Raw genomic sequence first — 27,511 nt, 5'->3', positions numbered from 1 at the left:
AAAGTTGATCACATTGTAGAAGAGATGCAATAGGAAGAAGATGAAAGGTGGCTTACGTCCATACCATCGTCAGGCCATTTGAGGTGGCGGGGACTGCAATGGCCATCCACCGATTGGCTGGGACTCCTGGGCGGGTCTTCTCTAGTCCATCCAATTTTCGCCATAGGATGTCACAGCCTTCTTTGCATACCCTTATTTAACCCACACAAAGATGCCAACGGCAGGCGTGACATTATTTTTTGACGCATTATAAAGGATTAGGAAAAAGATAAAAAGCAGCTTACGGCCATACCTCTCTGGTTCCGCCCGATCTCGTCTGATCTCGGAAGCTAAGCAGAGCAGGGCCTGGTTAGTACCTGGATGGAAGACCGCCTGGGAATCCCAGGTGCCGTAAGCTTTTTCACTTCTCTCTGAAAGCTGCAGAGCGCCGCAGATTGTACACCTACAAATTACAAAAAGTATATCACATTGTTGAAGAGATGCATGTTTAGTGTTGTTTTAACGTTGGATATGAAAGGGAATTAGACAATATTATCCAAAATGATTCCGTTTCATGGTTGCTAAATTAGTGTTGATCAACATTTAACAATTGGCATACTTTTGTTTGTAATTTAGCCGTTGAAATACAGGTGCTAACCCAACATGTTAGAATTGCCAGTGAAGAAAAGTAAAGTTACCTTCAGGTTTTAGAAACCTCTCTTGCCAATCCTAAGAACTGCTTCAATTTTAGAAAAAGAAACTCTTCTGATTATCTTTGACGCATTATAAAGGATTAGGAAAAAGATAAAAAGCAGCTTACGGCCATACCTCTCTGGTTCCGCCCGATCTCGTCTGATCTCGGAAGCTAAGCAGAGCAGGGCCTGGTTAGTACCTGGATGGAAGACCGCCTGGGAATCCCAGGTGCCGTAAGCTTTTTCACTTCTCTCTCCGAAAGCCGCCCACCGCCGCAGATTGTACACCTTCACAATTGTAAAAAGTATTTCACATTGTAGAAGAGATGCAATAGGAAGAAGATGAAAGGTGGCTTACGTCCATACCATCGTCAGGCCATTTGAGGTGGCGGGGACTGCAATGGCCATCCACCGATTGGCTGGGACTCCTGGGCGGGTCTTCTCTAGTCCATCCAATTTTCGCCATAGGATGTCACAGCCTTCTTTGCATACCCTTATTTAACCCACACAAAGATGCCAACGGCAGGCGTGACATAATTTTTTGACGCATTATAAAGGATTAGGAAAAAGATAAAAAGCAGCTTACGGCCATACCTCTCTGGTTCCGCCCGATCTCGTCTGATCTCGGAAGCTAAGCAGAGCAGGGCCTGGTTAGTACCTGGATGGAAGACCGCCTGGGAATCCCAGGTGCCGTAAGCTTTTTCACTTCTCTCTGAAAGCTGCAGAGCGCCGCAGATTGTACACCTACAAATTACAAAAAGTATATCACATTGTTGAAGAGATGCATGTTTAGTGTTGTTTTAACGTTGCATATGAAAGGCATTTAGACAATATTATCAAACATGATTCCGTTTCATGGTTGCTAAATTAGTGTTGATCAACATTTAACAATTGGCATACTTTTGTTTGTAATTTAGCCGTTGAAATACAGGTGCTAACCAAACATGTTAGATTTACCAAAGAAGAAAAGTAAAGTTCCCTTTAGGTTTTAGGAACCTCTCTTGCCAATGCTAAGAACTGCTTCAATTTTAGAAAAAGAAACTTCTGATTATCTTTGACACGTTTTAAAGGATTAGGAAAAAGATGAAAAGCAGCTTACGGCCATACCTCTCTGGTTCCGCCCGATCTCGTCTGATCTCGGAAGCTAAGCAGAGCAGGGCCTGGTTAGTACCTGGATGGAAGACCGCCTGGGAATCCCAGGTGCCGTAAGCTTTTTCACTTCTCTCTCTGAAAGCCGCCCAGCGCCGTAGCTTGTACACCTACACAATTGTAAAAAGTTGATCACATTGTAGAAGAGATGCAATAGGAAGAAGATGAAAGGTGGCTTACGTCCATACCATCGTCAGGCCATTTGAGGTGGCGGGGACTGCAATGGCCATCCACCGATTGGCTGGGACTCCTGGGCGGGTCTTCTCTAGTCCATCCAATTTTCGCCATAGGATGTCACAGCCTTCTTTGCATACCCTTATTTAACCCACACAAAGATGCCAACGGCAGGCGTGACATAATTTTTTGACGCATTATAAAGGATTAGGAAAAAGATAAAAAGCAGCTTACGGCCATACCTCTCTGGTTCCGCCCGATCTCGTCTGATCTCGGAAGCTAAGCAGAGCAGGGCCTGGTTAGTACCTGGATGGAAGACCGCCTGGGAATCCCAGGTGCCGTAAGCTTTTTCACTTCTCTCTGAAAGCTGCAGAGCGCCGCAGATTGTACACCTACAAATTACAAAAAGTATATCACATTGTTGAAGAGATGCATGTTTAGTGTTGTTTTAACGTTGGATATGAAAGGGAATTAGACAATATTATCCAAAATGATTCCGTTTCATGGTTGCTAAATTAGTGTTGATCAACATTTAACAATTGGCATACTTTTGTTTGTAATTTAGCCGTTGAAATACAGGTGCTAACCCAACATGTTAGAATTGCCAGTGAAGAAAAGTAAAGTTACCTTCAGGTTTTAGAAACCTCTCTTGCCAATCCTAAGAACTGCTTCAATTTTAGAAAAAGAAACTCTTCTGATTATCTTTGACGCATTATAAAGGATTAGGAAAAAGATAAAAAGCAGCTTACGGCCATACCTCTCTGGTTCCGCCCGATCTCGTCTGATCTCGGAAGCTAAGCAGAGCAGGGCCTGGTTAGTACCTGGATGGAAGACCGCCTGGGAATCCCAGGTGCCGTAAGCTTTTTCACTTCTCTCTCCGAAAGCCGCCCACCGCCGCAGATTGTACACCTTCACAATTGTAAAAAGTATTTCACATTGTAGAAGAGATGCAATAGGAAGAAGATGAAAGGTGGCTTACGTCCATACCATCGTCAGGCCATTTGAGGTGGCGGGGACTGCAATGGCCATCCACCGATTGGCTGGGACTCCTGGGCGGGTCTTCTCTAGTCCATCCAATTTTCGCCATAGGATGTCACAGCCTTCTTTGCATACCCTTATTTAACCCACACAAAGATGCCAACGGCAGGCGTGACATAATTTTTTGACGCATTATAAAGGATTAGGAAAAAGATAAAAAGCAGCTTACGGCCATACCTCTCTGGTTCCGCCCGATCTCGTCTGATCTCGGAAGCTAAGCAGAGCAGGGCCTGGTTAGTACCTGGATGGAAGACCGCCTGGGAATCCCAGGTGCCGTAAGCTTTTTCACTTCTCTCTGAAAGCTGCAGAGCGCCGCAGATTGTACACCTACAAATTACAAAAAGTATATCACATTGTTGAAGAGATGCATGTTTATTGTTGTTTTAACGTTGGATATGAAAGGCATTTAGACAATATTATCAAACATGATTCCGTTTCATGGTTGCTAAATTAGTGTTGATCAACATTTAACAATTGGCATACTTTTGTTTGTAATTTAGCCGTTGAAATACAGGTGCTAACCAAACATGTTAGATTTACCAAAGAAGAAAAGTAAAGTTCCCTTTAGGTTTTAGGAACCTCTCTTGCCAATGCTAAGAACTGCTTCAATTTTAGAAAAAGAAACTTCTGATTATCTTTGACACGTTTTAAAGGATTAGGAAAAAGATGAAAAGCAGCTTACGGCCATACCTCTCTGGTTCCGCCCGATCTCGTCTGATCTCGGAAGCTAAGCAGAGCAGGGCCTGGTTAGTACCTGGATGGAAGACCGCCTGGGAATCCCAGGTGCCGTAAGCTTTTTCACTTCTCTCTCTGAAAGCCGCCCAGCGCCGTAGCTTGTACACCTACACAATTGTAAAAAGTTGATCACATTGTAGAAGAGATGCAATAGGAAGAAGATGAAAGGTGGCTTACGTCCATACCATCGTCAGGCCATTTGAGGTGGCGGGGACTGCAATGGCCATCCACCGATTGGCTGGGACTCCTGGGCGGGTCTTCTCTAGTCCATCCAATTTTCGCCATAGGATGTCACAGCCTTCTTTGCATACCCTTATTTAACCCACACAAAGATGCCAACGGCAGGCGTGACATAATTTTTTGACGCATTATAAAGGATTAGGAAAAAGATAAAAAGCAGCTTACGGCCATACCTCTCTGGTTCCGCCCGATCTCGTCTGATCTCGGAAGCTAAGCAGAGCAGGGCCTGGTTAGTACCTGGATGGAAGACCGCCTGGGAATCCCAGGTGCCGTAAGCTTTTTCACTTCTCTCTCTGAAAGCCGCCCAGCGCCGTAGCTTGTACACCTACACAATTGTAAAAAGTTGATCACATTGTAGAAGAGATGCAATAGGAAGAAGATGAAAGGTGGCTTACGTCCATACCATCGTCAGGCCATTTGAGGTGGCGGGGACTGCAATGGCCATCCACCGATTGGCTGGGACTCCTGGGCGGGTCTTCTCTAGTCCATCCAATTTTCGCCATAGGATGTCACAGCCTTCTTTGCATACCCTTATTTAACCCACACAAAGATGCCAACGGCAGGCGTGACATAATTTTTTGACGCATTATAAAGGATTAGGAAAAAGATAAAAAGCAGCTTACGGCCATACCTCTCTGGTTCCGCCCGATCTCGTCTGATCTCGGAAGCTAAGCAGAGCAGGGCCTGGTTAGTACCTGGATGGAAGACCGCCTGGGAATCCCAGGTGCCGTAAGCTTTTTCACTTCTCTCTCTGAAAGCCGCCCAGCGCCGTAGCTTGTACACCTACACAATTGTAAAAAGTTTATCACATTGTTGAAGAGATGCATGTTTAGTGTTGTTTTAACGTTGCATATGAAAGGAAATTAGACAATATTATCCAAAATGATTCCGTTTCATGATTGCTAAATTAGTGTTGATCAACATTTTACGATTGGCATACTATTGTTTGTAATTTAGCCGTTGAAATACAGGTGCTAACCAAACATGTTAGATTTACCAGTGAAGAAAAGTAAAGTTCCCTTCAGGTTTTAGGAACCTCTCTTGCCAATGCTAAGAACTGCTTCAATTTTAGAAAAAGAAACTTCTGATTATCTTTGACACGTTTTAAAGGATTAGGAAAAAGATGAAAAGCAGCTTACGGCCATACCTCTCTGGTTCCGCCCGATCTCGTCTGATCTCGGAAGCTAAGCAGAGCAGGGCCTGGTTAGTACCTGGATGGAAGACCGCCTGGGAATCCCAGGTGCCGTAAGCTTTTTCACTTCTCTCTCTGAAAGCCGCCCAGCGCCGTAAATTGTACACCTACACAATTGTAAAAAGTTTATCACATTGTAGAAGAGATGCAATAGGAAGAAGATGAAAGGTGGCTTACGTCCATACCATCATCAGGCCATTTGAGGTGGCGGGGACTGCAATGGCCATCCACCGATTGGCTGGGACTCCTGGGCGGGTCTTCTCTAGTCCATCCAATTTTCGCCATAGGATGTCACAGCCTTCTTTGCATACCCTTATTTAACCCACACAAAGATGCCAACGGCAGGCGTGACATAATTTTTTGACGCATTATAAAGGATTAGGAAAAAGATAAAAAGCAGCTTACGGCCATACCTCTCTGGTTCCGCCCGATCTCGTCTGATCTCGGAAGCTAAGCAGAGCAGGGCCTGGTTAGTACCTGGATGGAAGACCGCCTGGGAATCCCAGGTGCCGTAAGCTTTTTCACTTCTCTCTCTGAAAGCCGCCCAGCGCCGTAGCTTGTACACCTACACAATTGTAAAAAGTTTATCACATTGTAGAAGAGATGCAATAGGAAGAAGATGAAAGGTGGCTTACGTCCATACCATCGTCAGGCCATTTGAGGTGGCGGGGACTGCAATGGCCATCCACCGATTGGCTGGGACTCCTGGGCGGGTCTTCTCTAGTCCATCCAATTTTCGCCATAGGATGTCACAGCCTTCTTTGCATACCCTTATTTAACCCACACAAAGATGCCAACGGCAGGCGTGACATAATTTTTTGACGCATTATAAAGGATTAGGAAAAAGATAAAAAGCAGCTTACGGCCATACCTCTCTGGTTCCGCCCGATCTCGTCTGATCTCGGAAGCTAAGCAGAGCAGGGCCTGGTTAGTACCTGGATGGAAGACCGCCTGGGAATCCCAGGTGCCGTAAGCTTTTTCACTTCTCTCTCTGAAAGCCGCCCAGCGCCGTAGCTTGTACACCTACACAATTGTAAAAAGTTGATCACATTGTAGAAGAGATGCAATAGGAAGAAGATGAAAGGTGGCTTACGTCCATACCATCGTCAGGCCATTTGAGGTGGCGGGGACTGCAATGGCCATCCACCGATTGGCTGGGACTCCTGGGCGGGTCTTCTCTAGTCCATCCAATTTTCGCCATAGGATGTCACAGCCTTCTTTGCATACCCTTATTTAACCCACACAAAGATGCCAACGGCAGGCGTGACATAATTTTTTGACGCATTATAAAGGATTAGGAAAAAGATAAAAAGCAGCTTACGGCCATACCTCTCTGGTTCCGCCCGATCTCGTCTGATCTCGGAAGCTAAGCAGAGCAGGGCCTGGTTAGTACCTGGATGGAAGACCGCCTGGGAATCCCAGGTGCCGTAAGCTTTTTCACTTCTCTCTGAAAGCTGCAGAGCGCCGCAGATTGTACACCTACAAATTACAAAAAGTATATCACATTGTTGAAGAGATGCATGTTTATTGTTGTTTTAACGTTGGATATGAAAGGCATTTAGACAATATTATCAAACATGATTCCGTTTCATGGTTGCTAAATTAGTGTTGATCAACATTTAACAATTGGCATACTTTTGTTTGTAATTTAGCCGTTGAAATACAGTTGCTAACCAAACATGTTAGATTTACCAGTGAAGAAAAGTAAAGTTCCCTTTAGGTTTTAGGAACCTCTCTTGCCAATGCTAAGAACTGCTTCAATTTTAGAAAAAGAAACTTCTGATTATCTTTGACACGTTTTAAAGGATTAGGAAAAAGATGAAAAGCAGCTTACGGCCATACCTCTCTGGTTCCGCCCGATCTCGTCTGATCTCGGAAGCTAAGCAGAGCAGGGCCTGGTTAGTACCTGGATGGAAGACCGCCTGGGAATCCCAGGTGCCGTAAGCTTTTTCACTTCTCTCTCTGAAAGCCGCCCAGCGCCGTAGCTTGTACACCTACACAATTGTAAAAAGTTGATCACATTGTAGAAGAGATGCAATAGGAAGAAGATGAAAGGTGGCTTACGTCCATACCATCGTCAGGCCATTTGAGGTGGCGGGGACTGCAATGGCCATCCACCGATTGGCTGGGACTCCTGGGCGGGTCTTCTCTAGTCCATCCAATTTTCGCCATAGGATGTCACAGCCTTCTTTGCATACCCTTATTTAACCCACACAAAGATGCCAACGGCAGGCGTGACATAATTTTTTGACGCATTATAAAGGATTAGGAAAAAGATAAAAAGCAGCTTACGGCCATACCTCTCTGGTTCCGCCCGATCTCGTCTGATCTCGGAAGCTAAGCAGAGCAGGGCCTGGTTAGTACCTGGATGGAAGACCGCCTGGGAATCCCAGGTGCCGTAAGCTTTTTCACTTCTCTCACCGAAAGCCGCCGAGCGCCGCAGATTGTACACCTACAAATTACAAAAAGTATATCACATTGTTGAAGAGATGCATGTTTAGTGTTGTTTTAACGTTGCATATGAAAGGCATTTAGACAATATTATCAAACATGATTCCGTTTCATGGTTGCTAAATTAGTGTTGATCAACATTTAACAATTGGCATACTTTTGTTTGTAATTTAGCCGTTGAAATACAGGTGCTAACCAAACATGTTAGATTTACCAAAGAAGAAAAGTAAAGTTCCCTTTAGGTTTTAGGAACCTCTCTTGCCAATGCTAAGAACTGCTTCAATTTTAGAAAAAGAAACTTCTGATTATCTTTGACACGTTTTAAAGGATTAGGAAAAAGATGAAAAGCAGCTTACGGCCATACCTCTCTGGTTCCGCCCGATCTCGTCTGATCTCGGAAGCTAAGCAGAGCAGGGCCTGGTTAGTACCTGGATGGAAGACCGCCTGGGAATCCCAGGTGCCGTAAGCTTTTTCACTTCTCTCTCTGAAAGCCGCCCAGCGCCGTAAATTGTACACCTACACAATTGTAAAAAGTTGATCACATTGTAGAAGAGATGCAATAGGAAGAAGATGAAAGGTGGCTTACGTCCATACCATCGTCAGGCCATTTGAGGTGGCGGGGACTGCAATGGCCATCCACCGATTGGCTGGGACTCCTGGGCGGGTCTTCTCTAGTCCATCCAATTTTCGCCATAGGATGTCACAGCCTTCTTTGCATACCCTTATTTAACCCACACAAAGATGCCAACGGCAGGCGTGACATAATTTTTTGACGCATTATAAAGGATTAGGAAAAAGATAAAAAGCAGCTTACGGCCATACCTCTCTGGTTCCGCCCGATCTCGTCTGATCTCGGAAGCTAAGCAGAGCAGGGCCTGGTTAGTACCTGGATGGAAGACCGCCTGGGAATCCCAGGTGCCGTAAGCTTTTTCACTTCTCTCTGAAAGCTGCAGAGCGCCGCAGATTGTACACCTACAAATTACAAAAAGTATATCACATTGTTGAAGAGATGCATGTTTATTGTTGTTTTAACGTTGGATATGAAAGGCATTTAGACAATATTATCAAACATGATTCCGTTTCATGGTTGCTAAATTAGTGTTGATCAACATTTAACAATTGGCATACTTTTGTTTGTAATTTAGCCGTTGAAATACAGGTGCTAACCAAACATGTTAGATTTACCAAAGAAGAAAAGTAAAGTTCCCTTTAGGTTTTAGGAACCTCTCTTGCCAATGCTAAGAACTGCTTCAATTTTAGAAAAAGAAACTTCTGATTATCTTTGACACGTTTTAAAGGATTAGGAAAAAGATGAAAAGCAGCTTACGGCCATACCTCTCTGGTTCCGCCCGATCTCGTCTGATCTCGGAAGCTAAGCAGAGCAGGGCCTGGTTAGTACCTGGATGGAAGACCGCCTGGGAATCCCAGGTGCCGTAAGCTTTTTCACTTCTCTCTCTGAAAGCCGCCCAGCGCCGTAGCTTGTACACCTACACAATTGTAAAAAGTTGATCACATTGTAGAAGAGATGCAATAGGAAGAAGATGAAAGGTGGCTTACGTCCATACCATCGTCAGGCCATTTGAGGTGGCGGGGACTGCAATGGCCATCCACCGATTGGCTGGGACTCCTGGGCGGGTCTTCTCTAGTCCATCCAATTTTCGCCATAGGATGTCACAGCCTTCTTTGCATACCCTTATTTAACCCACACAAAGATGCCAACGGCAGGCGTGACATAATTTTTTGACGCATTATAAAGGATTAGGAAAAAGATAAAAAGCAGCTTACGGCCATACCTCTCTGGTTCCGCCCGATCTCGTCTGATCTCGGAAGCTAAGCAGAGCAGGGCCTGGTTAGTACCTGGATGGAAGACCGCCTGGGAATCCCAGGTGCCGTAAGCTTTTTCACTTCTCTCTGAAAGCTGCAGAGCGCCTCAGATTGTACACCTACAAATTACAAAAAGTATATCACATTGTTGAAGAGATGCATGTTTATTGTTGTTTTAACGTTGGATATGAAAGGCATTTAGACAATATTATCAAACATGATTCCGTTTCATGGTTGCTAAATTAGTGTTGATCAACATTTAACAATTGGCATACTTTTGTTTGTAATTTAGCCGTTGAAATACAGTTGCTAACCAAACATGTTAGATTTACCAGTGAAGAAAAGTAAAGTTCCCTTTAGGTTTTAGGAACCTCTCTTGCCAATGCTAAGAACTGCTTCAATTTTAGAAAAAGAAACTTCTGATTATCTTTGACACGTTTTAAAGGATTAGGAAAAAGATGAAAAGCAGCTTACGGCCATACCTCTCTGGTTCCGCCCGATCTCGTCTGATCTCGGAAGCTAAGCAGAGCAGGGCCTGGTTAGTACCTGGATGGAAGACCGCCTGGGAATCCCAGGTGCCGTAAGCTTTTTCACTTCTCTCTCTGAAAGCCGCCCAGCGCCGTAGCTTGTACACCTACACAATTGTAAAAAGTTGATCACATTGTAGAAGAGATGCAATAGGAAGAAGATGAAAGGTGGCTTACGTCCATACCATCGTCAGGCCATTTGAGGTGGCGGGGACTGCAATGGCCATCCACCGATTGGCTGGGACTCCTGGGCGGGTCTTCTCTAGTCCATCCAATTTTCGCCATAGGATGTCACAGCCTTCTTTGCATACCCTTATTTAACCCACACAAAGATGCCAACGGCAGGCGTGACATAATTTTTTGACGCATTATAAAGGATTAGGAAAAAGATAAAAAGCAGCTTACGGCCATACCTCTCTGGTTCCGCCCGATCTCGTCTGATCTCGGAAGCTAAGCAGAGCAGGGCCTGGTTAGTACCTGGATGGAAGACCGCCTGGGAATCCCAGGTGCCGTAAGCTTTTTCACTTCTCTCTCTGAAAGCCGCCCAGCGCCGTAGCTTGTACACCTACACAATTGTAAAAAGTTGATCACATTGTAGAAGAGATGCAATAGGAAGAAGATGAAAGGTGGCTTACGTCCATACCATCGTCAGGCCATTTGAGGTGGCGGGGACTGCAATGGCCATCCACCGATTGGCTGGGACTCCTGGGCGGGTCTTCTCTAGTCCATCCAATTTTCGCCATAGGATGTCACAGCCTTCTTTGCATACCCTTATTTAACCCACACAAAGATGCCAACGGCAGGCGTGACATAATTTTTTGACGCATTATAAAGGATTAGGAAAAAGATAAAAAGCAGCTTACGGCCATACCTCTCTGGTTCCGCCCGATCTCGTCTGATCTCGGAAGCTAAGCAGAGCAGGGCCTGGTTAGTACCTGGATGGAAGACCGCCTGGGAATCCCAGGTGCCGTAAGCTTTTTCACTTCTCTCTCTGAAAGCCGCCCAGCGCCGTAGCTTGTACACCTACACAATTGTAAAAAGTTTATCACATTGTTGAAGAGATGCATGTTTAGTGTTGTTTTAACGTTGCATATGAAAGGAAATTAGACAATATTATCCAAAATGATTCCGTTTCATGATTGCTAAATTAGTGTTGATCAACATTTTACGATTGGCATACTATTGTTTGTAATTTAGCCGTTGAAATACAGGTGCTAACCAAACATGTTAGATTTACCAGTGAAGAAAAGTAAAGTTCCCTTCAGGTTTTAGGAACCTCTCTTGCCAATGCTAAGAACTGCTTCAATTTTAGAAAAAGAAACTTCTGATTATCTTTGACACGTTTTAAAGGATTAGGAAAAAGATGAAAAGCAGCTTACGGCCATACCTCTCTGGTTCCGCCCGATCTCGTCTGATCTCGGAAGCTAAGCAGAGCAGGGCCTGGTTAGTACCTGGATGGAAGACCGCCTGGGAATCCCAGGTGCCGTAAGCTTTTTCACTTCTCTCTCTGAAAGCCGCCCAGCGCCGTAAATTGTACACCTACACAATTGTAAAAAGTTTATCACATTGTAGAAGAGATGCAATAGGAAGAAGATGAAAGGTGGCTTACGTCCATACCATCATCAGGCCATTTGAGGTGGCGGGGACTGCAATGGCCATCCACCGATTGGCTGGGACTCCTGGGCGGGTCTTCTCTAGTCCATCCAATTTTCGCCATAGGATGTCACAGCCTTCTTTGCATACCCTTATTTAACCCACACAAAGATGCCAACGGCAGGCGTGACATAATTTTTTGACGCATTATAAAGGATTAGGAAAAAGATAAAAAGCAGCTTACGGCCATACCTCTCTGGTTCCGCCCGATCTCGTCTGATCTCGGAAGCTAAGCAGAGCAGGGCCTGGTTAGTACCTGGATGGAAGACCGCCTGGGAATCCCAGGTGCCGTAAGCTTTTTCACTTCTCTCTCTGAAAGCCGCCCAGCGCCGTAGCTTGTACACCTACACAATTGTAAAAAGTTTATCACATTGTAGAAGAGATGCAATAGGAAGAAGATGAAAGGTGGCTTACGTCCATACCATCGTCAGGCCATTTGAGGTGGCGGGGACTGCAATGGCCATCCACCGATTGGCTGGGACTCCTGGGCGGGTCTTCTCTAGTCCATCCAATTTTCGCCATAGGATGTCACAGCCTTCTTTGCATACCCTTATTTAACCCACACAAAGATGCCAACGGCAGGCGTGACATAATTTTTTGACGCATTATAAAGGATTAGGAAAAAGATAAAAAGCAGCTTACGGCCATACCTCTCTGGTTCCGCCCGATCTCGTCTGATCTCGGAAGCTAAGCAGAGCAGGGCCTGGTTAGTACCTGGATGGAAGACCGCCTGGGAATCCCAGGTGCCGTAAGCTTTTTCACTTCTCTCTCTGAAAGCCGCCCAGCGCCGTAGCTTGTACACCTACACAATTGTAAAAAGTTGATCACATTGTAGAAGAGATGCAATAGGAAGAAGATGAAAGGTGGCTTACGTCCATACCATCGTCAGGCCATTTGAGGTGGCGGGGACTGCAATGGCCATCCACCGATTGGCTGGGACTCCTGGGCGGGTCTTCTCTAGTCCATCCAATTTTCGCCATAGGATGTCACAGCCTTCTTTGCATACCCTTATTTAACCCACACAAAGATGCCAACGGCAGGCGTGACATAATTTTTTGACGCATTATAAAGGATTAGGAAAAAGATAAAAAGCAGCTTACGGCCATACCTCTCTGGTTCCGCCCGATCTCGTCTGATCTCGGAAGCTAAGCAGAGCAGGGCCTGGTTAGTACCTGGATGGAAGACCGCCTGGGAATCCCAGGTGCCGTAAGCTTTTTCACTTCTCTCTGAAAGCTGCAGAGCGCCGCAGATTGTACACCTACAAATTACAAAAAGTATATCACATTGTTGAAGAGATGCATGTTTAGTGTTGTTTTAACGTTGGATATGAAAGGGAATTAGACAATATTATCCAAAATGATTCCGTTTCATGGTTGCTAAATTAGTGTTGATCAACATTTAACAATTGGCATACTTTTGTTTGTAATTTAGCCGTTGAAATACAGGTGCTAACCCAACATGTTAGAATTGCCAGTGAAGAAAAGTAAAGTTACCTTCAGGTTTTAGAAACCTCTCTTGCCAATCCTAAGAACTGCTTCAATTTTAGAAAAAGAAACTCTTCTGATTATCTTTGACGCATTATAAAGGATTAGGAAAAAGATAAAAAGCAGCTTACGGCCATACCTCTCTGGTTCCGCCCGATCTCGTCTGATCTCGGAAGCTAAGCAGAGCAGGGCCTGGTTAGTACCTGGATGGAAGACCGCCTGGGAATCCCAGGTGCCGTAAGCTTTTTCACTTCTCTCTCCGAAAGCCGCCCACCGCCGCAGATTGTACACCTTCACAATTGTAAAAAGTATTTCACATTGTAGAAGAGATGCAATAGGAAGAAGATGAAAGGTGGCTTACGTCCATACCATCGTCAGGCCATTTGAGGTGGCGGGGACTGCAATGGCCATCCACCGATTGGCTGGGACTCCTGGGCGGGTCTTCTCTAGTCCATCCAATTTTCGCCATAGGATGTCACAGCCTTCTTTGCATACCCTTATTTAACCCACACAAAGATGCCAACGGCAGGCGTGACATAATTTTTTGACGCATTATAAAGGATTAGGAAAAGGATAAAAAGCAGCTTACGGCCATACCTCTCTGGTTCCGCCCGATCTCGTCTGATCTCGGAAGCTAAGCAGAGCTGGGCCTGGTTAGTACCTGGATGGAAGACCGCCTGGGAATCCCAGGTGCCGTAAGCTTTTTCACTTCTCTCACCGAAAGCCGCCGAGCGCCGCAGATTGTACACCTACAAATTACAAAAAGTATATCACATTGTTGAAGAGATGCATGTTTAGTGTTGTTTTAACGTTGCATATGAAAGGCATTTAGACAATATTATCAAACATGATTCCGTTTCATGGTTGCTAAATTAGTGTTGATCAACATTTAACAATTGGCATACTTTTGTTTGTAATTTAGCCGTTGAAATACAGGTGCTAACCAAACATGTTAGATTTACCAAAGAAGAAAAGTAAAGTTCCCTTTAGGTTTTAGGAACCTCTCTTGCCAATGCTAAGAACTGCTTCAATTTTAGAAAAAGAAACTTCTGATTATCTTTGACACGTTTTAAAGGATTAGGAAAAAGATGAAAAGCAGCTTACGGCCATACCTCTCTGGTTCCGCCCGATCTCGTCTGATCTCGGAAGCTAAGCAGAGCAGGGCCTGGTTAGTACCTGGATGGAAGACCGCCTGGGAATCCCAGGTGCCGTAAGCTTTTTCACTTCTCTCTCTGAAAGCCGCCCAGCGCCGTAGCTTGTACACCTACACAATTGTAAAAAGTTTATCACATTGTTGAAGAGATGCATGTTTAGTGTTGTTTTAACGTTGCATATGAAAGGAAATTAGACAATATTATCCAAAATGATTCCGTTTCATGATTGCTAAATTAGTGTTGATCAACATTTTACGATTGGCATACTATTGTTTGTAATTTAGCCGTTGAAATACAGGTGCTAACCAAACATGTTAGATTTACCAGTGAAGAAAAGTAAAGTTCCCTTCAGGTTTTAGGAACCTCTCTTGCCAATGCTAAGAACTGCTTCAATTTTAGAAAAAGAAACTTCTGATTATCTTTGACACGTTTTAAAGGATTAGGAAAAAGATGAAAAGCAGCTTACGGCCATACCTCTCTGGTTCCGCCCGATCTCGTCTGATCTCGGAAGCTAAGCAGAGCAGGGCCTGGTTAGTACCTGGATGGAAGACCGCCTGGGAATCCCAGGTGCCGTAAGCTTTTTCACTTCTCTCTCTGAAAGCCGCCCAGCGCCGTAAATTGTACACCTACACAATTGTAAAAAGTTGATCACATTGTAGAAGAGATGCAATAGGAAGAAGATGAAAGGTGGCTTACGTCCATACCATCGTCAGGCCATTTGAGGTGGCGGGGACTGCAATGGCCATCCACCGATTGGCTGGGACTCCTGGGCGGGTCTTCTCTAGTCCATCCAATTTTCGCCATAGGATGTCACAGCCTTCTTTGCATACCCTTATTTAACCCACACAAAGATGCCAACGGCAGGCGTGACATAATTTTTTGACGCATTATAAAGGATTAGGAAAAAGATAAAAAGCAGCTTACGGCCATACCTCTCTGGTTCCGCCCGATCTCGTCTGATCTCGGAAGCTAAGCAGAGCAGGGCCTGGTTAGTACCTGGATGGAAGACCGCCTGGGAATCCCAGGTGCCGTAAGCTTTTTCACTTCTCTCTGAAAGCTGCAGAGCGCCGCAGATTGTACACCTACAAATTACAAAAAGTATATCACATTGTTGAAGAGATGCATGTTTATTGTTGTTTTAACGTTGGATATGAAAGGCATTTAGACAATATTATCAAACATGATTCCGTTTCATGGTTGCTAAATTAGTGTTGATCAACATTTAACAATTGGCATACTTTTGTTTGTAATTTAGCCGTTGAAATACAGTTGCTAACCAAACATGTTAGATTTACCAGTGAAGAAAAGTAAAGTTCCCTTTAGGTTTTAGGAACCTCTCTTGCCAATGCTAAGAACTGCTTCAATTTTAGAAAAAGAAACTCTTCTGATTATCTTTGACGCATTATAAAGGATTAGGAAAAAGATAAAAAGCAGCTTACGGCCATACCTCTCTGGTTCCGCCCGATCTCGTCTGATCTCGGAAGCTAAGCAGAGCAGGGCCTGGTTAGTACCTGGATGGAAGACCGCCTGGGAATCCCAGGTGCCGTAAGCTTTTTCACTTCTCTCTCCGAAAGCCGCCCACCGCCGCAGATTGTACACCTTCACAATTGTAAAAAGTATTTCACATTGTAGAAGAGATGCAATAGGAAGAAGATGAAAGGTGGCTTACGTCCATACCATCGTCAGGCCATTTGAGGTGGCGGGGACTGCAATGGCCATCCACCGATTGGCTGGGACTCCTGGGCGGGTCTTCTCTAGTCCATCCAATTTTCGCCATAGGATGTCACAGCCTTCTTTGCATACCCTTATTTAACCCACACAAAGATGCCAACGGCAGGCGTGACATAATTTTTTGACGCATTATAAAGGATTAGGAAAAAGATAAAAAGCAGCTTACGGCCATACCTCTCTGGTTCCGCCCGATCTCGTCTGATCTCGGAAGCTAAGCAGAGCTGGGCCTGGTTAGTACCTGGATGGAAGACCGCCTGGGAATCCCAGGTGCCGTAAGCTTTTTCACTTCTCTCTCTGAAAGCCGCCCAGCGCCGTAGCTTGTACACCTACACAATTGTAAAAAGTTTATCACATTGTAGAAGAGATGCAATAGGAAGAAGATGAAAGGTGGCTTACGTCCATACCATCGTCAGGCCATTTGAGGTGGCGGGGACTGCAATGGCCATCCACCGATTGGCTGGGACTCCTGGGCGGGTCTTCTCTAGTCCATCCAATTTTCGCCATAGGATGTCACAGCCTTCTTTGCATACCCTTATTTAACCCACACAAAGATGCCAACGGCAGGCGTGACATAATTTTTTGACGCATTATAAAGGATTAGGAAAAAGATAAAAAGCAGCTTACGGCCATACCTCTCTGGTTCCGCCCGATCTCGTCTGATCTCGGAAGCTAAGCAGAGCAGGGCCTGGTTAGTACCTGGATGGAAGACCGCCTGGGAATCACAGGTGCCGTAAGCTTTTTCACTTCTCTCTCTGAAAGCCGCCCAGCGCCGTAGCTTGTACACCTACACAATTGTAAAAAGTTGATCACATTGTAGAAGAGATGCAATAGGAAGAAGATGAAAGGTGGCTTACGTCCATACCATCGTCAGGCCATTTGAGGTGGCGGGGACTGCAATGGCCATCCACCGATTGGCTGGGACTCCTGGGCGGGTCTTCTCTAGTCCATCCAATTTTCGCCATAGGATGTCACAGCCTTCTTTGCATACCCTTATTTAACCCACACAAAGATGCCAACGGCAGGCGTGACATAATTTTTTGACGCATTATAAAGGATTAGGAAAAAGATAAAAAGCAGCTTACGGCCATACCTCTCTGGTTCCGCCCGATCTCGTCTGATCTCGGAAGCTAAGCAGAGCAGGGCCTGGTTAGTACCTGGATGGAAGACCGCCTGGGAATCCCAGGTGCCGTAAGCTTTTTCACTTCTCTCTGAAAGCTGCAGAGCGCCGCAGATTGTACACCTACAAATTACAAAAAGTATATCACATTGTTGAAGAGATGCATGTTTATTGTTGTTTTAACGTTGGATATGAAAGGCATTTAGACAATATTATCAAACATGATTCCGTTTCATGGTTGCTAAATTAGTGTTGATCAACATTTAACAATTGGCATACTTTTGTTTGTAATTTAGCCGTTGAAATACAGTTGCTAACCAAACATGTTAGATTTACCAGTGAAGAAAAGTAAAGTTCCCTTTAGGTTTTAGGAACCTCTCTTGCCAATGCTAAGAACTGCTTCAATTTTAGAAAAAGAAACTTCTGATTATCTTTGACACGTTTTAAAGGATTAGGAAAAAGATGAAAAGCAGCTTACGGCCATACCTCTCTGGTTCCGCCCGATCTCGTCTGATCTCGGAAGCTAAGCAGAGCAGGGCCTGGTTAGTACCTGGATGGAAGACCGCCTGGGAATCCCAGGTGCCGTAAGCTTTTTCACTTCTCTCTGAAAGCTGCAGAGCGCCGCAGATTGTACACCTACAAATTACAAAAAGTATATCACATTGTTGAAGAGATGCATGTTTATTGTTGTTTTAACGTTGGATATGAAAGGCATTTAGACAATATTATCAAACATGATTCCGTTTCATGGTTGCTAAATTAGTGTTGATCAACATTTAACAATTGGCATACTTTTGTTTGTAATTTAGCCGTTGAAATACAGTTGCTAACCAAACATGTTAGATTTACCAGTGAAGAAAAGTAAAGTTCCCTTTAGGTTTTAGGAACCTCTCTTGCCAATGCTAAGAACTGCTTCAATTTTAAAAAAAGAAACTTCTGATTATCTTTGACACGTTTTAAAGGATTAGGAAAAAGATGAAAAGCAGCTTACGTCCATACCTCTCTGGTTCCGCCCGATCTCGTCTGATCTCGGAAGCTAAGCAGAGCAGGGCCTGGTTAGTACCTGGATGGAAGACCGCCTGGGAATCCCAGGTGCCGTAAGCTTTTTCACTTCTCTCTCTGAAAGCCGCCCAGCGCCGTAGCTTGTACACCTACACAATTGTAAAAAGTTGATCACATTGTAGAAGAGATGCAATAGGAAGAAGATGAAAGGTGGCTTACGTCCATACCATCGTCAGGCCATTTGAGGTGGCGGGGACTGCAATGGCCATCCACCGATTGGCTGGGACTCCTGGGCGGGTCTTCTCTAGTCCATCCAATTTTCGCCATAGGATGTCACAGCCTTCTTTGCATACCCTTATTTAACCCACACAAAGATGCCAACGGCAGGCGTGACATAATTTTTTGACGCATTATAAAGGATTAGGAAAAAGATAAAAAGCAGCTTACGGCCATACCTCTCTGGTTCCGCCCGATCTCGTCTGATCTCGGAAGCTAAGCAGAGCAGGGCCTGGTTAGTACCTGGATGGAAGACCGCCTGGGAATCCCAGGTGCCGTAAGCTTTTTCACTTCTCTCTGAAAGCTGCAGAGCGCCGCAGATTGTACACCTACAAATTACAAAAAGTATATCACATTGTTGAAGAGATGCATGTTTAGTGTTGTTTTAACGTTGGATATGAAAGGGAATTAGACAATATTATCCAAAATGATTCCGTTTCATGGTTGCTAAATTAGTGTTGATCAACATTTAACAATTGGCATACTTTTGTTTGTAATTTAGCCGTTGAAATACAGGTGCTAACCCAACATGTTAGAATTGCCAGTGAAGAAAAGTAAAGTTACCTTCAGGTTTTAGAAACCTCTCTTGCCAATCCTAAGAACTGCTTCAATTTTAGAAAAAGAAACTCTTCTGATTATCTTTGACGCATTATAAAGGATTAGGAAAAAGATAAAAAGCAGCTTACGGCCATACCTCTCTGGTTCCGCCCGATCTCGTCTGATCTCGGAAGCTAAGCAGAGCAGGGCCTGGTTAGTACCTGGATGGAAGACCGCCTGGGAATCCCAGGTGCCGTAAGCTTTTTCACTTCTCTCTCTGAAAGCCGCCCAGCGCCGTAGCTTGTACACCTACACAATTGTAAAAAGTTTATCACATTGTAGAAGAGATGCAATAGGAAGAAGATGAAAGGTGGCTTACGTCCATACCATCATCAGGCCATTTGAGGTGGCGGGGACTGCAATGGCCATCCACCGATTGGCTGGGACTCCTGGGCGGGTCTTCTCTAGTCCATCCAATTTTCGCCATAGGATGTCACAGCCTTCTTTGCATACCCTTATTTAACCCACACAAAGATGCCAACGGCAGGCGTGACATAATTTTTTGACGCATTATAAAGGATTAGGAAAAAGATAAAAAGCAGCTTACGGCCATACCTCTCTGGTTCCGCCCGATCTCGTCTGATCTCGGAAGCTAAGCAGAGCAGGGCCTGGTTAGTACCTGGATGGAAGACCGCCTGGGAATCCCAGGTGCCGTAAGCTTTTTCACTTCTCTCTGAAAGCTGCAGAGCGCCGCAGATTGTACACCTACAAATTACAAAAAGTATATCACATTGTTGAAGAGATGCATGTTTAGTGTTGTTTTAACGTTGGATATGAAAGGAAATTAGACAATATTATCCAAAATGATTCCGTTTCATGATTGCTAAATTGGTGTTGATCAACATTTTACGATTGGCATACTATTGTTTGTAATTTAGCCGTTGAAATACAGGTGCTAACCAAACATGTTAGATTTACCAGTGAAGAAAAGTAAAGTTACCTTCAGGTTTTAGGAACCTCTCTTGCCAATGCTAAGAACTGCTTCAATTTTAGAAAAAGAAACTTCTGATTATCTTTGACACGTTTTAAAGGATTAGGAAAAAGATAAAAAGCAGCTTACAGCCATACCTCTCTGGTTCCGCCCGATCTCGTCTGATCTCGGAAGCTAAGCAGAGCGGGTGCTGGTTAGTACCTGGATGGAAGACCGCCTGGGAATCCCAGGTGCCGTAAGCTTTTTCACTTCTCTCACCGAAAGCCGCCGAGCGCCGCAGATTGTACACCTACAAATTACAAAAAGTATATCACATTGTTGAAGAGATGCATGTTTAGTGTTGTTTTAACGTTGGATATGAAAGGCAATTAGACAATATAATCCAAAATGATTCCGTTTCATGGTTGCTAAATTAGTGTTGATCAACATTTAACAATTGGCATACTTTTGTTTGTAATTTAGCCGTTGAAATACAGGTGCTAACCCAACATGTTAGAATTGCCAGTGAAGAAAAGTAAAGTTACCTTCAGGTTTTAGAAACCTCTCTTGCCAATCCTAAGAACTGCTTCAATTTTAGAAAAAGAAACTCTTCTGATTATCTTTGACGCATTATAAAGGATTAGGAAAAAGATAAAAAGCAGCTTACGGCCATACCTCTCTGGTTCCGCCCGATCTCGTCTGATCTCGGAAGCTAAGCAGAGCAGGGCCTGGTTAGTACCTGGATGGAAGACCGCCTGGGAATCCCAGGTGCCGTAAGCTTTTTCACTTCTCTCTCCGAAAGCCGCCCACCGCCGCAGATTGTACACCTTCACAATTGTAAAAAGTATTTCACATTGTAGAAGAGATGCAATAGGAAGAAGATGAAAGGTGGCTTACTTCCATACCATCGTCAGGCCATTTGAGGTGGCGGGGACTGCAATGGCCATCCACCGATTGGCTGGGACTCCTGGGCGGGTCTTCTCTAGTCCATCCAATTTTCGCCATAGGATGTCACAGCCTTCTTTGCATACCCTTATTTAACCCACACAAAGATGCCAACGGCAGGCGTGACATAATTTTTTGACGCATTATAAAGGATTAGGAAAAAGATAAAAAGCAGCTTACGGCCATACCTCTCTGGTTCCGCCCGATCTCGTCTGATCTCGGAAGCTAAGCAGAGCAGGGCCTGGTTAGTACCTGGATGGAAGACCGCCTGGGAATCCCAGGTGCCGTAAGCTTTTTCACTTCTCTCTCTGAAAGCCGCCCAGCGACGTAGCTTGTACACCTACACAATTGTAAAAAGTTGATCACATTGTAGAAGAGATGCAATAGGAAGAAGATGAAAGGTGGCTTACGTCCATACCATCGTCAGGCCATTTGAGGTGGCGGGGACTGCAATGGCCATCCACCGATTGGCTGGGACTCCAGGGCGGGTCTTCTCTAGTCCATCCAATTTTCGCCATAGGATGTCACAGCCTTCTTTGCATACCCTTATTTAACCCACACAAAGATGCCAACGGCAGGCGTGACATAATTTTTTGACGCATTATAAAGGATTAGGAAAAAGATAAAAAGCAGCTTACGGCCATACCTCTCTGGTTCCGCCCGATCTCGTCTGATCTCGGAAGCTAAGCAGAGCAGGGCCTGGTTAGTACCTGGATGGAAGACCGCCTGGGAATCCCAGGTGCCGTAAGCTTTTTCACTTCTCTCTCTGAAAGCCGCCCAGCGACGTAGCTTGTACACCTACACAATTGTAAAAAGTTGATCACATTGTAGAAGAGATGCAATAGGAAGAAGATGAAAAGTGGCTTACGTCCATACCATCGTCAGGCCATTTGAGGTGGCGGGGACTGCAATGGCCATCCACCGATTGGCTGGGACTCCAGGGCGGGTCTTCTCTAGTCCATCCAATTTTCGCCATAGGATGTCACAGCCTTCTTTGCATACCCTTATTTAACCCACACAAAGATGCCAACGGCAGGCGTGACATAATTTTTTGACGCATTATAAAGGATTAGGAAAAAGATAAAAAGCAGCTTACGGCCATACCTCTCTGGTTCCGCCCGATCTCGTCTGATCTCGGAAGCTAAGCAGAGCAGGGCCTGGTTAGTACCTGGATGGAAGACCGCCTGGGAATCCCAGGTGCCGTAAGCTTTTTCACTTCTCTCTCTGAAAGCCGCCCAGCGCCGTAGCTTGTACACCTACACAATTGTAAAAAGTTTATCACATTGTAGAAGAGATGCAATAGGAAGAAGATGAAAGGTGGCTTACGTCCATACCATCATCAGGCCATTTGAGGTGGCGGGGACTGCAATGGCCATCCACCGATTGGCTGGGACTCCTGGGCGGGTCTTCTCTAGTCCATCCAATTTTCGCCATAGGATGTCACAGCCTTCTTTGCATACCCTTATTTAACCCACACAAAGATGCCAACGGCAGGCGTGACATAATTTTTTGACGCATTATAAAGGATTAGGAAAAAGATAAAAAGCAGCTTACGGCCATACCTCTCTGGTTCCGCCCGATCTCGTCTGATCTCGGAAGCTAAGCAGAGCAGGGCCTGGTTAGTACCTGGATGGAAGACCGCCTGGGAATCCCAGGTGCCGTAAGCTTTTTCACTTCTCTCTGAAAGCTGCAGAGCGCCGCAGATTGTACACCTACAAATTACAAAAAGTATATCACATTGTTGAAGAGATGCATGTTTAGTGTTGTTTTAACGTTGGATATGAAAGGAAATTAGACAATATTATCCAAAATGATTCCGTTTCATGATTGCTAAATTGGTGTTGATCAACATTTTACGATTGGCATACTATTGTTTGTAATTTAGCCGTTGAAATACAGGTGCTAACCAAACATGTTAGATTTACCAGTGAAGAAAAGTAAAGTTACCTTCAGGTTTTAGGAACCTCTCTTGCCAATGCTAAGAACTGCTTCAATTTTAGAAAAAGAAACTTCTGATTATCTTTGACACGTTTTAAAGGATTAGGAAAAAGATAAAAAGCAGCTTACAGCCATACCTCTCTGGTTCCGCCCGATCTCGTCTGATCTCGGAAGCTAAGCAGAGCGGGTGCTGGTTAGTACCTGGATGGAAGACCGCCTGGGAATCCCAGGTGCCGTAAGCTTTTTCACTTCTCTCACCGAAAGCCGCCGAGCGCCGCAGATTGTACACCTACAAATTACAAAAAGTATATCACATTGTTGAAGAGATGCATGTTTAGTGTTGTTTTAACGTTGGATATGAAAGGCAATTAGACAATATAATCCAAAATGATTCCGTTTCATGGTTGCTAAATTAGTGTTGATCAACATTTAACAATTGGCATACTTTTGTTTGTAATTTAGCCGTTGAAATACAGGTGCTAACCCAACATGTTAGAATTGCCAGTGAAGAAAAGTAAAGTTACCTTCAGGTTTTAGAAACCTCTCTTGCCAATCCTAAGAACTGCTTCAATTTTAGAAAAAGAAACTCTTCTGATTATCTTTGACGCATTATAAAGGATTAGGAAAAAGATAAAAAGCAGCTTACGGCCATACCTCTCTGGTTCCGCCCGATCTCGTCTGATCTCGGAAGCTAAGCAGAGCAGGGCCTGGTTAGTACCTGGATGGAAGACCGCCTGGGAATCCCAGGTGCCGTAAGCTTTTTCACTTCTCTCTCTGAAAGCCGCCCAGCGACGTAGCTTGTACACCTACACAATTGTAAAAAGTTGATCACATTGTAGAAGAGATGCAATAGGAAGAAGATGAAAGGTGGCTTACGTCCATACCATCGTCAGGCCATTTGAGGTGGCGGGGACTGCAATGGCCATCCACCGATTGGCTGGGACTCCAGGGCGGGTCTTCTCTAGTCCATCCAATTTTCGCCATAGGATGTCACAGCCTTCTTTGCATACCCTTATTTAACCCACACAAAGATGCCAACGGCAGGCGTGACATAATTTTTTGACGCATTATAAAGGATTAGGAAAAAGATAAAAAGCAGCTTACGGCCATACCTCTCTGGTTCCGCCCGATCTCGTCTGATCTCGGAAGCTAAGCAGAGCAGGGCCTGGTTAGTACCTGGATGGAAGACCGCCTGGGAATCCCAGGTGCCGTAAGCTTTTTCACTTCTCTCTCTGAAAGCCGCCCAGCGCCGTAGCTTGTACACCTACACAATTGTAAAAAGTTTATCACATTGTAGAAGAGATGCAATAGGAAGAAGATGAAAGGTGGCTTACGTCCATACCATCATCAGGCCATTTGAGGTGGCGGGGACTGCAATGGCCATCCACCGATTGGCTGGGACTCCTGGGCGGGTCTTCTCTAGTCCATCCAATTTTCGCCATAGGATGTCACAGCCTTCTTTGCATACCCTTATTTAACCCACACAAAGATGCCAACGGCAGGCGTGACATAATTTTTTGACGCATTATAAAGGATTAGGAAAAAGATAAAAAGCAGCTTACGGCCATACCTCTCTGGTTCCGCCCGATCTCGTCTGATCTCGGAAGCTAAGCAGAGCAGGGCCTGGTTAGTACCTGGATGGAAGACCGCCTGGGAATCCCAGGTGCCGTAAGCTTTTTCACTTCTCTCTGAAAGCTGCAGAGCGCCGCAGATTGTACACCTACAAATTACAAAAAGTATATCACATTGTTGAAGAGATGCATGTTTAGTGTTGTTTTAACGTTGGATATGAAAGGAAATTAGACAATATTATCCAAAATGATTCCGTTTCATGATTGCTAAATTGGTGTTGATCAACATTTTACGATTGGCATACTATTGTTTGTAATTTAGCCGTTGAAATACAGGTGCTAACCAAACATGTTAGATTTACCAGTGAAGAAAAGTAAAGTTACCTTCAGGTTTTAGGAACCTCTCTTGCCAATGCTAAGAACTGCTTCAATTTTAGAAAAAGAAACTTCTGATTATCTTTGACACGTTTTAAAGGATTAGGAAAAAGATAAAAAGCAGCTTACAGCCATACCTCTCTGGTTCCGCCCGATCTCGTCTGATCTCGGAAGCTAAGCAGAGCGGGTGCTGGTTAGTACCTGGATGGAAGACCGCCTGGGAATCCCAGGTGCCGTAAGCTTTTTCACTTCTCTCACCGAAAGCCGCCGAGCGCCGCAGATTGTACACCTACAAATTACAAAAAGTATATCACATTGTTGAAGAGATGCATGTTTAGTGTTGTTTTAACGTTGGATATGAAAGGCAATTAGACAATATAATCCAAAATGATTCCGTTTCATGGTTGCTAAATTAGTGTTGATCAACATTTAACAATTGGCATACTTTTGTTTGTAATTTAGCCGTTGAAATACAGGTGCTAACCCAACATGTTAGAATTGCCAGTGAAGAAAAGTAAAGTTACCTTCAGGTTTTAGAAACCTCTCTTGCCAATCCTAAGAACTGCTTCAATTTTAGAAAAAGAAACTCTTCTGATTATCTTTGACGCATTATAAAGGATTAGGAAAAAGATAAAAAGCAGCTTACGGCCATACCTCTCTGGTTCCGCCCGATCTCGTCTGATCTCGGAAGCTAAGCAGAGCAGGGCCTGGTTAGTACCTGGATGGAAGACCGCCTGGGAATCCCAGGTGCCGTAAGCTTTTTCACTTCTCTCTCTGAAAGCCGCCCAGCGACGTAGCTTGTACACCTACACAATTGTAAAAAGTTGATCACATTGTAGAAGAGATGCAATAGGAAGAAGATGAAAGGTGGCTTACGTCCATACCATCGTCAGGCCATTTGAGGTGGCGGGGACTGCAATGGCCATCCACCGATTGGCTGGGACTCCAGGGCGGGTCTTCTCTAGTCCATCCAATTTTCGCCATAGGATGTCACAGCCTTCTTTGCATACCCTTATTTAACCCACACAAAGATGCCAACGGCAGGCGTGACATAATTTTTTGACGCATTATAAAGGATTAGGAAAAAGATAAAAAGCAGCTTACGGCCATACCTCTCTGGTTCCGCCCGATCTCGTCTGATCTCGGAAGCTAAGCAGAGCAGGGCCTGGTTAGTACCTGGATGGAAGACCGCCTGGGAATCCCAGGTGCCGTAAGCTTTTTCACTTCTCTCTCTGAAAGCCGCCCAGCGCCGTAGCTTGTACACCTACACAATTGTAAAAAGTTTATCACATTGTAGAAGAGATGCAATAGGAAGAAGATGAAAGGTGGCTTACGTCCATACCATCATCAGGCCATTTGAGGTGGCGGGGACTGCAATGGCCATCCACCGATTGGCTGGGACTCCTGGGCGGGTCTTCTCTAGTCCATCCAATTTTCGCCATAGGATGTCACAGCCTTCTTTGCATACCCTTATTTAACCCACACAAAGATGCCAACGGCAGGCGTGACATAATTTTTTGACGCATTATAAAGGATTAGGAAAAAGATAAAAAGCAGCTTACGGCCATACCTCTCTGGTTCCGCCCGATCTCGTCTGATCTCGGAAGCTAAGCAGAGCAGGGCCTGGTTAGTACCTGGATGGAAGACCGCCTGGGAATCCCAGGTGCCGTAAGCTTTTTCACTTCTCTCTGAAAGCTGCAGAGCGCCGCAGATTGTACACCTACAAATTACAAAAAGTATATCACATTGTTGAAGAGATGCATGTTTAGTGTTGTTTTAACGTTGGATATGAAAGGAAATTAGACAATATTATCCAAAATGATTCCGTTTCATGATTGCTAAATTGGTGTTGATCAACATTTTACGATTGGCATACTATTGTTTGTAATTTAGCCGTTGAAATACAGGTGCTAACCAAACATGTTAGATTTACCAGTGAAGAAAAGTAAAGTTACCTTCAGGTTTTAGGAACCTCTCTTGCCAATGCTAAGAACTGCTTCAATTTTAGAAAAAGAAACTTCTGATTATCTTTGACACGTTTTAAAGGATTAGGAAAAAGATAAAAAGCAGCTTACAGCCATACCTCTCTGGTTCCGCCCGATCTCGTCTGATCTCGGAAGCTAAGCAGAGCGGGTGCTGGTTAGTACCTGGATGGAAGACCGCCTGGGAATCCCAGGTGCCGTAAGCTTTTTCACTTCTCTCACCGAAAGCCGCCGAGCGCCGCAGATTGTACACCTACAAATTACAAAAAGTATATCACATTGTTGAAGAGATGCATGTTTAGTGTTGTTTTAACGTTGGATATGAAAGGCAATTAGACAATATAATCCAAAATGATTCCGTTTCATGGTTGCTAAATTAGTGTTGATCAACATTTAACAATTGGCATACTTTTGTTTGTAATTTAGCCGTTGAAATACAGGTGCTAACCCAACATGTTAGAATTGCCAGTGAAGAAAAGTAAAGTTACCTTCAGGTTTTAGAAACCTCTCTTGCCAATCCTAAGAACTGCTTCAATTTTAGAAAAAGAAACTCTTCTGATTATCTTTGACGCATTATAAAGGATTAGGAAAAAGATAAAAAGCAGCTTACGGCCATACCTCTCTGGTTCTGCCCGATCTCGTCTGATCTCGGAAGCTAAGCAGAGCAGGGCCTGGTTAGTACCTGGATGGAAGACCGCCTGGGAATCCCAGGTGCCGTAAGCTTTTTCACTTCTCTCTCCGAAAGCCGCCCACCGCCGCAGATTGTACACCTTCA

General features: G+C 44.6%; 53 non-coding genes and 4 pseudogenes across 53 annotated transcripts; all 57 read left to right on the top strand.

The window, feature by feature from the left end:
- The first annotated feature begins 278 nt into the window (after positions 1 to 278).
- Positions 279 to 397, top strand: LOC134111864 (5S ribosomal RNA). Its single transcript, XR_009945205.1, has one exon. It is a non-coding gene; the product is annotated as a 5S ribosomal RNA (ribosomal RNA).
- A 396-nt stretch (positions 398 to 793) lies between these two features.
- LOC134111862 (5S ribosomal RNA) lies at positions 794 to 912 on the top strand. Its single transcript, XR_009945203.1, has one exon. It is a non-coding gene; the product is annotated as a 5S ribosomal RNA (ribosomal RNA).
- Positions 913 to 1,251: 339 nt separating this feature from the next.
- Positions 1,252 to 1,370, top strand: LOC134111861 (5S ribosomal RNA). The gene has a single exon (XR_009945202.1). It is a non-coding gene; the product is annotated as a 5S ribosomal RNA (ribosomal RNA).
- A 394-nt stretch (positions 1,371 to 1,764) lies between these two features.
- On the top strand, positions 1,765 to 1,883 carry LOC134111860 (5S ribosomal RNA). Its single transcript, XR_009945200.1, has one exon. It is a non-coding gene; the product is annotated as a 5S ribosomal RNA (ribosomal RNA).
- Positions 1,884 to 2,222: 339 nt separating this feature from the next.
- Positions 2,223 to 2,341, top strand: LOC134111859 (5S ribosomal RNA). The gene has a single exon (XR_009945199.1). It is a non-coding gene; the product is annotated as a 5S ribosomal RNA (ribosomal RNA).
- A 396-nt stretch (positions 2,342 to 2,737) lies between these two features.
- LOC134111858 (5S ribosomal RNA) lies at positions 2,738 to 2,856 on the top strand. The gene has a single exon (XR_009945198.1). It is a non-coding gene; the product is annotated as a 5S ribosomal RNA (ribosomal RNA).
- Positions 2,857 to 3,195: 339 nt separating this feature from the next.
- LOC134111855 (5S ribosomal RNA) lies at positions 3,196 to 3,314 on the top strand. Its single transcript, XR_009945196.1, has one exon. It is a non-coding gene; the product is annotated as a 5S ribosomal RNA (ribosomal RNA).
- A 394-nt stretch (positions 3,315 to 3,708) lies between these two features.
- Positions 3,709 to 3,827, top strand: LOC134111854 (5S ribosomal RNA). Its single transcript, XR_009945195.1, has one exon. It is a non-coding gene; the product is annotated as a 5S ribosomal RNA (ribosomal RNA).
- Positions 3,828 to 4,166: 339 nt separating this feature from the next.
- LOC134111853 (5S ribosomal RNA) lies at positions 4,167 to 4,285 on the top strand. The gene has a single exon (XR_009945194.1). It is a non-coding gene; the product is annotated as a 5S ribosomal RNA (ribosomal RNA).
- A 339-nt stretch (positions 4,286 to 4,624) lies between these two features.
- Positions 4,625 to 4,743, top strand: LOC134111852 (5S ribosomal RNA). The gene has a single exon (XR_009945193.1). It is a non-coding gene; the product is annotated as a 5S ribosomal RNA (ribosomal RNA).
- Positions 4,744 to 5,140: 397 nt separating this feature from the next.
- Positions 5,141 to 5,259, top strand: LOC134111851 (5S ribosomal RNA). The gene has a single exon (XR_009945192.1). It is a non-coding gene; the product is annotated as a 5S ribosomal RNA (ribosomal RNA).
- Positions 5,260 to 5,598: 339 nt separating this feature from the next.
- LOC134111850 (5S ribosomal RNA) lies at positions 5,599 to 5,717 on the top strand. Its single transcript, XR_009945191.1, has one exon. It is a non-coding gene; the product is annotated as a 5S ribosomal RNA (ribosomal RNA).
- A 339-nt stretch (positions 5,718 to 6,056) lies between these two features.
- Positions 6,057 to 6,175, top strand: LOC134111849 (5S ribosomal RNA). Its single transcript, XR_009945190.1, has one exon. It is a non-coding gene; the product is annotated as a 5S ribosomal RNA (ribosomal RNA).
- Positions 6,176 to 6,514: 339 nt separating this feature from the next.
- LOC134111848 (5S ribosomal RNA) lies at positions 6,515 to 6,633 on the top strand. The gene has a single exon (XR_009945189.1). It is a non-coding gene; the product is annotated as a 5S ribosomal RNA (ribosomal RNA).
- Positions 6,634 to 7,027: 394 nt separating this feature from the next.
- Positions 7,028 to 7,146, top strand: LOC134111847 (5S ribosomal RNA). Its single transcript, XR_009945188.1, has one exon. It is a non-coding gene; the product is annotated as a 5S ribosomal RNA (ribosomal RNA).
- Positions 7,147 to 7,485: 339 nt separating this feature from the next.
- On the top strand, positions 7,486 to 7,604 carry LOC134111846 (5S ribosomal RNA). Its single transcript, XR_009945187.1, has one exon. It is a non-coding gene; the product is annotated as a 5S ribosomal RNA (ribosomal RNA).
- A 396-nt stretch (positions 7,605 to 8,000) lies between these two features.
- On the top strand, positions 8,001 to 8,119 carry LOC134111844 (5S ribosomal RNA). The gene has a single exon (XR_009945185.1). It is a non-coding gene; the product is annotated as a 5S ribosomal RNA (ribosomal RNA).
- A 339-nt stretch (positions 8,120 to 8,458) lies between these two features.
- LOC134111843 (5S ribosomal RNA) lies at positions 8,459 to 8,577 on the top strand. The gene has a single exon (XR_009945184.1). It is a non-coding gene; the product is annotated as a 5S ribosomal RNA (ribosomal RNA).
- Positions 8,578 to 8,971: 394 nt separating this feature from the next.
- LOC134111842 (5S ribosomal RNA) lies at positions 8,972 to 9,090 on the top strand. The gene has a single exon (XR_009945183.1). It is a non-coding gene; the product is annotated as a 5S ribosomal RNA (ribosomal RNA).
- A 339-nt stretch (positions 9,091 to 9,429) lies between these two features.
- On the top strand, positions 9,430 to 9,548 carry LOC134111841 (5S ribosomal RNA). The gene has a single exon (XR_009945182.1). It is a non-coding gene; the product is annotated as a 5S ribosomal RNA (ribosomal RNA).
- Positions 9,549 to 9,942: 394 nt separating this feature from the next.
- On the top strand, positions 9,943 to 10,061 carry LOC134111840 (5S ribosomal RNA). Its single transcript, XR_009945181.1, has one exon. It is a non-coding gene; the product is annotated as a 5S ribosomal RNA (ribosomal RNA).
- A 339-nt stretch (positions 10,062 to 10,400) lies between these two features.
- Positions 10,401 to 10,519, top strand: LOC134111839 (5S ribosomal RNA). Its single transcript, XR_009945180.1, has one exon. It is a non-coding gene; the product is annotated as a 5S ribosomal RNA (ribosomal RNA).
- Positions 10,520 to 10,858: 339 nt separating this feature from the next.
- On the top strand, positions 10,859 to 10,977 carry LOC134111838 (5S ribosomal RNA). The gene has a single exon (XR_009945179.1). It is a non-coding gene; the product is annotated as a 5S ribosomal RNA (ribosomal RNA).
- A 397-nt stretch (positions 10,978 to 11,374) lies between these two features.
- LOC134111837 (5S ribosomal RNA) lies at positions 11,375 to 11,493 on the top strand. Its single transcript, XR_009945178.1, has one exon. It is a non-coding gene; the product is annotated as a 5S ribosomal RNA (ribosomal RNA).
- Positions 11,494 to 11,832: 339 nt separating this feature from the next.
- LOC134111836 (5S ribosomal RNA) lies at positions 11,833 to 11,951 on the top strand. Its single transcript, XR_009945177.1, has one exon. It is a non-coding gene; the product is annotated as a 5S ribosomal RNA (ribosomal RNA).
- Positions 11,952 to 12,290: 339 nt separating this feature from the next.
- On the top strand, positions 12,291 to 12,409 carry LOC134111835 (5S ribosomal RNA). The gene has a single exon (XR_009945176.1). It is a non-coding gene; the product is annotated as a 5S ribosomal RNA (ribosomal RNA).
- A 339-nt stretch (positions 12,410 to 12,748) lies between these two features.
- On the top strand, positions 12,749 to 12,867 carry LOC134111833 (5S ribosomal RNA). Its single transcript, XR_009945174.1, has one exon. It is a non-coding gene; the product is annotated as a 5S ribosomal RNA (ribosomal RNA).
- Positions 12,868 to 13,263: 396 nt separating this feature from the next.
- Positions 13,264 to 13,382, top strand: LOC134111832 (5S ribosomal RNA). Its single transcript, XR_009945173.1, has one exon. It is a non-coding gene; the product is annotated as a 5S ribosomal RNA (ribosomal RNA).
- Positions 13,383 to 13,721: 339 nt separating this feature from the next.
- Positions 13,722 to 13,840, top strand: LOC134111787 (5S ribosomal RNA). The gene has a single exon (XR_009945131.1). It is a non-coding gene; the product is annotated as a 5S ribosomal RNA (ribosomal RNA).
- A 396-nt stretch (positions 13,841 to 14,236) lies between these two features.
- Positions 14,237 to 14,355, top strand: LOC134111831 (5S ribosomal RNA). The gene has a single exon (XR_009945172.1). It is a non-coding gene; the product is annotated as a 5S ribosomal RNA (ribosomal RNA).
- Positions 14,356 to 14,752: 397 nt separating this feature from the next.
- Positions 14,753 to 14,871, top strand: LOC134111830 (5S ribosomal RNA). Its single transcript, XR_009945171.1, has one exon. It is a non-coding gene; the product is annotated as a 5S ribosomal RNA (ribosomal RNA).
- Positions 14,872 to 15,210: 339 nt separating this feature from the next.
- Positions 15,211 to 15,329, top strand: LOC134111829 (5S ribosomal RNA). The gene has a single exon (XR_009945170.1). It is a non-coding gene; the product is annotated as a 5S ribosomal RNA (ribosomal RNA).
- A 396-nt stretch (positions 15,330 to 15,725) lies between these two features.
- LOC134111828 (5S ribosomal RNA) lies at positions 15,726 to 15,844 on the top strand. Its single transcript, XR_009945169.1, has one exon. It is a non-coding gene; the product is annotated as a 5S ribosomal RNA (ribosomal RNA).
- Positions 15,845 to 16,183: 339 nt separating this feature from the next.
- Positions 16,184 to 16,302, top strand: LOC134111776 (5S ribosomal RNA). The gene has a single exon (XR_009945120.1). It is a non-coding gene; the product is annotated as a 5S ribosomal RNA (ribosomal RNA).
- Positions 16,303 to 16,641: 339 nt separating this feature from the next.
- On the top strand, positions 16,642 to 16,760 carry LOC134111179 (5S ribosomal RNA). Its single transcript, XR_009944562.1, has one exon. It is a non-coding gene; the product is annotated as a 5S ribosomal RNA (ribosomal RNA).
- A 339-nt stretch (positions 16,761 to 17,099) lies between these two features.
- On the top strand, positions 17,100 to 17,218 carry LOC134111827 (5S ribosomal RNA). Its single transcript, XR_009945168.1, has one exon. It is a non-coding gene; the product is annotated as a 5S ribosomal RNA (ribosomal RNA).
- Positions 17,219 to 17,612: 394 nt separating this feature from the next.
- LOC134111826 (5S ribosomal RNA) lies at positions 17,613 to 17,731 on the top strand. Its single transcript, XR_009945167.1, has one exon. It is a non-coding gene; the product is annotated as a 5S ribosomal RNA (ribosomal RNA).
- A 394-nt stretch (positions 17,732 to 18,125) lies between these two features.
- LOC134111380 (5S ribosomal RNA) lies at positions 18,126 to 18,244 on the top strand. Its single transcript, XR_009944763.1, has one exon. It is a non-coding gene; the product is annotated as a 5S ribosomal RNA (ribosomal RNA).
- A 339-nt stretch (positions 18,245 to 18,583) lies between these two features.
- LOC134111824 (5S ribosomal RNA) lies at positions 18,584 to 18,702 on the top strand. The gene has a single exon (XR_009945166.1). It is a non-coding gene; the product is annotated as a 5S ribosomal RNA (ribosomal RNA).
- A 396-nt stretch (positions 18,703 to 19,098) lies between these two features.
- On the top strand, positions 19,099 to 19,217 carry LOC134111823 (5S ribosomal RNA). Its single transcript, XR_009945165.1, has one exon. It is a non-coding gene; the product is annotated as a 5S ribosomal RNA (ribosomal RNA).
- Positions 19,218 to 19,556: 339 nt separating this feature from the next.
- LOC134111821 (5S ribosomal RNA) lies at positions 19,557 to 19,675 on the top strand. The gene has a single exon (XR_009945163.1). It is a non-coding gene; the product is annotated as a 5S ribosomal RNA (ribosomal RNA).
- Positions 19,676 to 20,069: 394 nt separating this feature from the next.
- Positions 20,070 to 20,188, top strand: LOC134111483 (5S ribosomal RNA; annotated as a pseudogene).
- Positions 20,189 to 20,586: 398 nt separating this feature from the next.
- LOC134111820 (5S ribosomal RNA) lies at positions 20,587 to 20,705 on the top strand. Its single transcript, XR_009945162.1, has one exon. It is a non-coding gene; the product is annotated as a 5S ribosomal RNA (ribosomal RNA).
- A 339-nt stretch (positions 20,706 to 21,044) lies between these two features.
- LOC134111819 (5S ribosomal RNA) lies at positions 21,045 to 21,163 on the top strand. The gene has a single exon (XR_009945161.1). It is a non-coding gene; the product is annotated as a 5S ribosomal RNA (ribosomal RNA).
- A 339-nt stretch (positions 21,164 to 21,502) lies between these two features.
- Positions 21,503 to 21,621, top strand: LOC134111818 (5S ribosomal RNA). Its single transcript, XR_009945160.1, has one exon. It is a non-coding gene; the product is annotated as a 5S ribosomal RNA (ribosomal RNA).
- Positions 21,622 to 21,960: 339 nt separating this feature from the next.
- Positions 21,961 to 22,079, top strand: LOC134111817 (5S ribosomal RNA). The gene has a single exon (XR_009945159.1). It is a non-coding gene; the product is annotated as a 5S ribosomal RNA (ribosomal RNA).
- A 339-nt stretch (positions 22,080 to 22,418) lies between these two features.
- LOC134111816 (5S ribosomal RNA) lies at positions 22,419 to 22,537 on the top strand. The gene has a single exon (XR_009945158.1). It is a non-coding gene; the product is annotated as a 5S ribosomal RNA (ribosomal RNA).
- A 394-nt stretch (positions 22,538 to 22,931) lies between these two features.
- Positions 22,932 to 23,050, top strand: LOC134111482 (5S ribosomal RNA; annotated as a pseudogene).
- A 398-nt stretch (positions 23,051 to 23,448) lies between these two features.
- On the top strand, positions 23,449 to 23,567 carry LOC134111815 (5S ribosomal RNA). The gene has a single exon (XR_009945157.1). It is a non-coding gene; the product is annotated as a 5S ribosomal RNA (ribosomal RNA).
- Positions 23,568 to 23,906: 339 nt separating this feature from the next.
- LOC134111814 (5S ribosomal RNA) lies at positions 23,907 to 24,025 on the top strand. The gene has a single exon (XR_009945156.1). It is a non-coding gene; the product is annotated as a 5S ribosomal RNA (ribosomal RNA).
- Positions 24,026 to 24,364: 339 nt separating this feature from the next.
- LOC134111813 (5S ribosomal RNA) lies at positions 24,365 to 24,483 on the top strand. Its single transcript, XR_009945155.1, has one exon. It is a non-coding gene; the product is annotated as a 5S ribosomal RNA (ribosomal RNA).
- A 394-nt stretch (positions 24,484 to 24,877) lies between these two features.
- LOC134111481 (5S ribosomal RNA) lies at positions 24,878 to 24,996 on the top strand (annotated as a pseudogene).
- A 398-nt stretch (positions 24,997 to 25,394) lies between these two features.
- LOC134111812 (5S ribosomal RNA) lies at positions 25,395 to 25,513 on the top strand. The gene has a single exon (XR_009945154.1). It is a non-coding gene; the product is annotated as a 5S ribosomal RNA (ribosomal RNA).
- Positions 25,514 to 25,852: 339 nt separating this feature from the next.
- Positions 25,853 to 25,971, top strand: LOC134111810 (5S ribosomal RNA). Its single transcript, XR_009945152.1, has one exon. It is a non-coding gene; the product is annotated as a 5S ribosomal RNA (ribosomal RNA).
- A 339-nt stretch (positions 25,972 to 26,310) lies between these two features.
- LOC134111808 (5S ribosomal RNA) lies at positions 26,311 to 26,429 on the top strand. Its single transcript, XR_009945151.1, has one exon. It is a non-coding gene; the product is annotated as a 5S ribosomal RNA (ribosomal RNA).
- A 394-nt stretch (positions 26,430 to 26,823) lies between these two features.
- LOC134111480 (5S ribosomal RNA) lies at positions 26,824 to 26,942 on the top strand (annotated as a pseudogene).
- A 398-nt stretch (positions 26,943 to 27,340) lies between these two features.
- Positions 27,341 to 27,459, top strand: LOC134111150 (5S ribosomal RNA). The gene has a single exon (XR_009944533.1). It is a non-coding gene; the product is annotated as a 5S ribosomal RNA (ribosomal RNA).
- The last annotated feature ends 52 nt before the right edge of the window (positions 27,460 to 27,511 follow it).

Source organism: Pungitius pungitius, unplaced genomic scaffold (genome assembly GCF_949316345.1).
Source record: "Pungitius pungitius unplaced genomic scaffold, fPunPun2.1 scaffold_29, whole genome shotgun sequence".
Classification (NCBI taxonomy): domain Eukaryota; kingdom Metazoa; phylum Chordata; class Actinopteri; order Perciformes; family Gasterosteidae; genus Pungitius; species Pungitius pungitius.
Note: the sequence above shows the minus strand (reverse complement) of the source record. Positions and strands in the feature narration are given on the sequence as shown.